The sequence below is a fragment of the Pongo abelii genome, chromosome 1, assembly GCF_028885655.2.
Source record: "Pongo abelii isolate AG06213 chromosome 1, NHGRI_mPonAbe1-v2.0_pri, whole genome shotgun sequence".
In the NCBI taxonomy this organism is placed as follows: domain Eukaryota; kingdom Metazoa; phylum Chordata; class Mammalia; order Primates; family Hominidae; genus Pongo; species Pongo abelii.
Window position 1 is genome coordinate 39,755,284 of NC_071985.2, and position 7,598 is coordinate 39,762,881.

The following is a 7,598-nucleotide window of genomic DNA, read 5'->3' on the forward strand; positions in this document are numbered from 1 at the left end:
AGCTCCTCCCATCAGTAGGCACCCCGGCCACCCTTTCTCTTGCTACTGGATTGGTCGGAGCTCTTGGACAGTTTCAAGTCAAGATTCCTTTCCACGATTAGAAAAGGATAGTCCTCTGGGTCAGATTCAGACCTTTGTGGTTTCTATGAGAGGGAAAAAAATGCCTTTTTGGTGGTAAGACCTAGATGAGATGTTCTCAGTGTAGGCTTTCATGTATATCAGGTAGTTCTTTGTGCAAGCATTTTCCTTTTTCTTTAGCCACCTCTTCCCAATCCTGGTGTTGTAAAGAGTTTCTGCTCTTCTGAAGTAGCTGGTGTCTTTCTCAGATTCTGGAATGATGCCAACTCTGGATTTGCTCCTTTCTGGAGCAAGGAGGAGGGGGTGTAAAGGTGGGTAGCTGCGGGATGAAGGAAGGAATAGAAGGCAGAGTCTTCTACACATTTTTTATCCAGTCAACCAGACTAGGAAATTTAGGGAAAAACTAAAGGGAACTGATTTGCATGCATTAAGATGAAGCCATCACAAATGATGCAGCCAGGAAATTCCCAAGAAGTTCAGGCTAAAATAGTGGAGAGGAAACTGGAGTGGGACAAGTTAACTGAGCAGCTTTGTAACCTTGTAAAATTCACCTTGTCTGGATGCTACTCACTGTGGTAGTTGGGTGATGTACGTGGCTCTTTGGAATTCTAAGATTTGACACACGTGAGGCAGGTAATGAGACTTAAAAATAGCTGTGATCACATTTATTAACATGTGGAGAATTTGTCACCATTTTCTCTGCTTCTGCTTCTTTCTCTGTTCTTTGAGGAGAAAAAGGACAAGGAATGGCAGGGAAAAGCAGAGGATGGATTCTCAAGCACTAGGACTGAAGACAAGTGGCATTTACTCAGGATGAGAGACAATAGCTCAAGGCCCTGTGTCTGGAGTTTGACACATAGAGATGGGAATGAGTAGAGGACAGAGGGCTTGGGGAGCCCAAGATGAAAGAATAAGAGAATTTTGGCCGGGCACAGTGGCTCACGCCTGTAATCCCAGTACTTTGGGAGGCCCAGGTGGGTGGATCACTTGAGGTCAGGAGTTCAAGACTAGCCTGGCCAACATAGTGAAACCCCATCTCTACCAAAAATATAAAAAATTAGCCAGATGTCGTGGCATGTGCCTGTAAACCCAGCTACTTGGGAGGCTGAGGCACGAGAATCGCTTGAACCTGGGAGGCAGAGGTTGCAGTGAGCCAAGAACGTGCCACTGCACTCCAGCCCGGGTGACAGAGTGAGATGGAGTTTCACTCTTGTTGCCTAAGCTGGAGTGCAATTGCACGATCTCGGTTCACTGCAACCTCCGCCTCCCAGGTTCAAGAAATTCTCCTGCCTCAGCCTCCCGAGTAGCTGGGATTACATGCATACGCCACCATGCCCAGATAATTTTTTGTATTTAGTAGAGATGGGGTTTCACCATGTTGGTTAGGCTGGACTCAAACTACTGACCTCAGGTGATCCACCTGCCTCGGCCTCCCAAAGTGCTGCGATTACAGGCATGAGCCACTGCGCCTGGCCAGAGAATTTTTATTGGCATAGAAGAGTGAGAAGATTCTGGGAGTTCAGGGCATTAGAGTGTAAAGAAAGACAGGAGATTTTAATAGGAATTCCTATAGAGACCTACTATTTGGACTCCATTAAACATCAGAAAGAAATGTCTACAAAGCTCCGCAGTCATTGGGATACTACCCCCATGATAACTGGGATTTAGGGCGGTCAATGATATACTCAAGATCACACGGAAAGTGTTGGACCAAGGTTTGCTAGACAGTAGGTTTGCGCTCTTAACATTGTGTTCTGAGAACAAAACAATTAATAAGGTTGTCATACCTATCTATCTATATTGAAAAAGACACACACACACACACACACACACGCACACAGAACTTTGAGAATAAAAAATATACCTTATTTTCAAATGCCCATGAGACATTAAAAAAATTGACCATATTGATCAAAAAGCAAACCTCAGTGTATGTTTTGAAAAGTTGCTCTATTATGGCAGGATTTTCTGACCATAGTACAATACAATTGAAATAAATAACAAAAGATGGAAGAAAGAAATACTTTAACTTCTTGGAAAAAAATTCTTCCCATTTACTCTGAAATATAGAGGGAATTTCAAATCTGCAATTAAGAATGCATTGAAAATAGTGATAGTGGCAACATTATGAGCAAAATCTGTGAGGTATGGCCAAGCAGAACTCAAGGAAAATTCCTAGTTTTAAACATTTTCATTACCTAAATCAAGAAGATTAAAAATAAATTTCCTATTCATTTATTTTCAAACGAATTGCTAAAAAATGATCAGAAAAAAAGGAGGTGAGAATTTTGAAATGATAAGAGGAGAATATATCATAAGTTAGAATCCTGTTTAAAATTGATAAAAAAATTCAGTTTTGTGTGTGCATCTGGCAGGGGGAGGAAGGGTAGACATACAAATAGAAAACAAAATCAATAAAATAAACTATCAGCGAGCTAAATCAATTTAAAAAAGAGAAAAGACATTATAAGTTTAGGAATGATACATGGAAAGTAGCCACAATACAGTGGAAATTAAAATAATTGTAGAGAGTCATTTGTGTAACTATTCTAATGATTTTTAAAATCTAGATAAAATGGATTTAAGAAAACGAATTTACCAAATTAAGCTCAAGTAGAGATTTGTAGTGTAATCATCAGCTGGCCTCCAATGGAGGGTTTAATTCAGGCTGCTGTTGAGCTGGGCAGCAGGCTTTTAGTGGCCAGTATCCTTTGCTTCTCCTCATAATTTCCAGGTTCAATGGGAACAACGGCTCCCTTTTTTGATGGTTATATTCTGAAACAGTTTCCCTGATAGATGCTGGGCCCTGTGTAGTCCCCCATGAGGCGATGAGTATGGGGTAAGCTACCCTTTCCTTTATAGCCTGGTTGCTTCACAATACCACACAAGCATGTGTAAGATTATCAGATTTTATTATACAGCTGGGGTAACTAAACTATATGCTAATATGACTTCTCCCATACTCTAAGAGACAGCACTAAGGAGTTAAAAAATTTTTTTTTTTTCTTGAGATGGAGTTTTGCTCTGTTGCCCAAGCTGGAGTGCAGTGGTGTGATCTCAGCTCACTGCAACCTCCGCCTCCCGGGTGCCTCAGCCTCTGGAGGTGCTGGGATTATAGGCGTGTGCCACCATGTCTGGCTAATTTTTTGTATTTTTAGTAGAGACGGGGTTTTGCAATGTTGGCCCGGCTGGTCTTGAACTCCTGACCTTAAGTGATCCACCTGCCTTGGCCTCCCAAAGTACTAGGACTACAGGCATGAGCCACCATGAAGTTAAACACTTTATGGGGGTCCCCTCATGGGTGTTACCAGTTCTAATCCCACTCCTCTTTCCACTCTACTGGGTGACTCCTACCTATCTTCTGGGAAACGGCAACCTCATTCATAAGAGTTGTTCTTGCCTTAGAATCCTTCTCTACACTCCTGACAAAGTTTCTTCAGCACTGCATTCCTCAAGTCTAAGTTATTCATTCTAGAATAGTGCTGCAGACACTCTTAATAGGATAGTCCACAGTGGCCTTGGCACTCCAAGTTTTGCAGAGCAGCTCAGGGCGGGCATACTTAAGTCTGTTCCCATTCAAGTTCAAGTTCTCCTTATCAGGTGACTTGCAGACTCTCCTCCTTAGTTTTCCAAGTGTCTAGCTGGTAACTGTTTACTCAGATGTCCACACAAACATCCCAAAGACAAATATTCATTCTCAGAGATGATACAGTCTACACTCACCAGGAGGAAGATAAGTATTTCCTTGACTCCTACGTTTGCAAGGTTGCTGCTCTGTCGAGTTATGACTGTACGTTTGTGGCAGGACAGAGTTCTAAGTCCTCCTCTTGTCTTTGCTTGCTTTGTATCATCATTGTTGGTAGAGAGCCTTTTCGTGTAATGAAACCTCAAATTTATGCTGTAAGAGACATTCAATATTAGCAAGAGATTTATCTGTTGTTTAGATTCTAAGAATCTGAAAGGCCTAACCATAAGGCACAAATAACTGTGGATAAATTCTTGTGGGTCTAGCATTGAGCAAGGGACAAGTTACTTTTTGTTGTAGGCTCATAAGAAAGGTGGTCTCACTGGCTGTGACATTGAAGGGCCTTGACAGGCTGCAGCCTCAGGCTTGGGGGTGAAGGTGGGGTAGGTATAGAGGTAGGAGTGTATGTATATTAGGAAACAGAAAAGGAAAGGTAATGTAGAACAGAAAAAGGGGGGCCTCCCAGGCACCCATCTCTATTTGGACGGAAAGGACAAACCACAAGTTAATCTTCAGAGAGCTTTCATTTCTCTTCTTTATCCTTCATTTGAGGTTCTGTCCCCTTGAGTACTGCCAGAATATGAAATAAGGCTATCCCTGAGTTAAATATCATAATGACTTGTCTTCTACTCATAAAATGCCCTTTTCTAAATGAAAAATTACTGCTTTTTAGAGCTCAGCCGAAGCACCACCCTCCTCTCCCCAGTGTATGTGTGAGTTTTCCAGTAAATAGGACTCCTAGTTTGTGGCTAAAAAATCCATTCTTTTTTGAGATGGAGTCTTGCTCTGTTGCCCAGGCTGGAGTGCAGTGGCACTATCTTGGCTCACTGCAACCTCTGCCTCCTGGGTTCAAGTGATTCTCCCACCTCAGCCTCCCGAGTAGCTGGGATTACAGGCACACGCCACCATGCTGGCTAATTTTTGTATTTTTTAAAGTAGAGACGGGTTTTGCCATGTTGGCCAGGCTGGTCTCAAACTCCTGACCTCAAGTGATCCACTTGCCTCGGCCTCCCAAAGTACTGGGATTACAGGTGTGAGCCACTGTGACTGGCCCACATTCTTTATTTAAAAGATATTCTTATGTAAATTACTGAGTTTCCAAAAATTATCATTCAACAAAAATAAAAAATATGAGGTTTCTGTTGATTAAAATATACTTCTACTTACTTTTTATATGTCATGTTTCTTCACATAGCCTAGGCAGTCAGAGCCATGATCAATGTCTTTAGCTAAGAATTCTGAGAGCCTCAGTGCTAGTAACTGTACTCATTAATACTCTGATATTGGGGATGTTGGCCGTCTAACAAAATTAGGTCATTTAATAGTGTGATCCTCTTTCTGAAACTGACAATTTTCCTTCCTAGTTAAACTGTCATCTCTTGGCACAGCCTCAGTTAAACTATACTAATTATTTCACAAATGCCTTCACATTCCAAACTGAGATATCTTCCAGAGACTTTTCTATACATTTTATACATTTCTACACAAACCTTTAGAATCTGTTTTATACTCAGTACAATTTATCATCCGTAACAAAGAATATTAAATTGATGCTGTAACACCGAACCAAACTGATTTCACCAAAAGTGCTCACATATTAGATTGCCATCAGCACTCCCTGCACACGCCCTCGCCCCCGCCTGCAGAGAGCAACTTTAGGGCTTGCTTAGAAAACTAAAGGCAGATGGACAGAGAAATGAGTTGGAAAGCATTCGGATTATCCTTTTTTTTTTTCAGATTTATACAAATTTTAATATAGTATTACTAAAAGATTTTTAAAATAGAAAAATAATTATCTTAACCTACTACCCAAAGACAAATTAGTTTCATATTTTTCACACTACCTTCTAGTTTTTGATCACATGCATTTCTTTTTAATAATATTTTAAGCATAGTGAAATCTACATTTTTGTAATATGTAATTATATGAATTATATGTTTGTTTTTTCACTTGATACTATATTATAAATTTTTTTGTTTTTCCATTTTTTCCATTTTTTTTGCTTTCACATCGTCATGGTCTTTCATAATATTAGTGTCCCACAATGGGTTTAGTAATTTCCTTATTATTAAACAGTAGCCACATGATCCAGCATTGCTCTGGATAATTATTAGCCACTGGCAAATACAATGCAAATACAACTTAATATACATAATAAAAATTAATATGTTATAATAATTTTCTGTAATTGTAATAATTCAGAGCTGTGATTATGTTTAACTTTGTAACAGGATTACTTTATCTATCACATCTGTCATCTATACTTCAAGACTGTTGCTCACTCTGAAGCTGTCCTGAGTGGCAGCCTGGGGCTAGATGGGCAGGGACACCAGAAGTCAGACTGCCTGGGTGTGAAGCCTGGCTTTGCCCCTTACTATCTGTTTGAGCTTAGAGTGCATGAACACTATGTTTGAGGTCTTTGCATCTCAGTTCCCTCCTCTGTAAAATGGCTATAACTGATAATATCTACTTGACAGAATTGTTATAGGATTACCAGATATAATACTTGTAAAGCACTAAGAAACATGAGCTATCACTATTAGCAACACCTGCAATTTGGAGCATCTGTCTTGCGATTTATTAATGGTTATGATGAAATGGACTTGCAGATCTGTAGCTGTGTGAAAATGGAGGAGTAGTTTCAGTGAGTCAATGCATTTTGTCTGATCTAATCTTGTAAGTTTTAAAACTCATTTAACTAAGTTTTTTAAAGAATGTGTCTTACACTGTTCTCTATGGAAGAAAAACATTTGAAGTGGCTCGTAGTGTTTCTCACTGTGTGTCATTTAAATTCTATTTTAAATTAGACCAAAACAAATGTGCTCTGACTAATAATGGGAATCATAATAGCACCTGTCTCACAGGGCTCTTTTGAGGATTTAAATTAGTTAATATTCAGTAGAATAGTTCCTAAATATAGTAAATACTATGGAAGTATTTGATAACACAATAAAGTAAAAATAAAAACATTCCAATGTTGCAGTGAAACTCGTTTTAGTTTGCATGATATAATTAGGAATTTTATTCATGTGGAAATTATATAGAGGAATTTAATTTTATTTAATTATATGGAGATTTTTGTCATTTCTAATTTTTAGCTTTTACAGATAATGCTGCCAATGGGCATCTTCATGCATGCATTTATTTGTTTTTCTTCTTTTAAAATACTTCCTTTGGGATAAAACCTTGGAGTGGGTTTGCTGGAGAAGTTTAGTGAAGAAGTAGGTTAGTTCTGACAGCAAAGATTTCCAGGAAGTGGGTGGGAGGGAATCAAGCTGGGCTTTAGGGCATCGTGGAGATGGCGGGGTCAGTAGAGCTGGAAGGCTCTCTCACCAGCTTGAGAGCTCAGTGCATTGGGTGTCAGCAGGGGGCAAAAACAGCGTGGTGTGGGGCAACAGGCAATGACTGGGATCCAGTGAGATGACTTTTAGATCCGTCTTCACCTCTCTGTTGAAATGCAAGGCTGTTTTGCCCCTGTGGGTCTCCATTTCTTCTAAAGCCTTTCCCAGTATGAGGGTCTATGAATTCCTTATTTCTTAAATATTAAATAACTTCTAAATGCCTAAAATTGCACTCAGTACTAGAGATGCAACAATGGGTACAATATTGTCAGTATCTTCTCTTAGTTACAGACACACAAGACAATTTTCAGGTAAATTTAAAAAGTGTGATAAACTCAAGTGATAAACAAATACAGAAAGCTGTAGAGGCATGGGATAGAGGTGGGAGCTCACTTGCTCCAGCCTTGCGAGTTGGACTGGGTGGAAGGGAAGG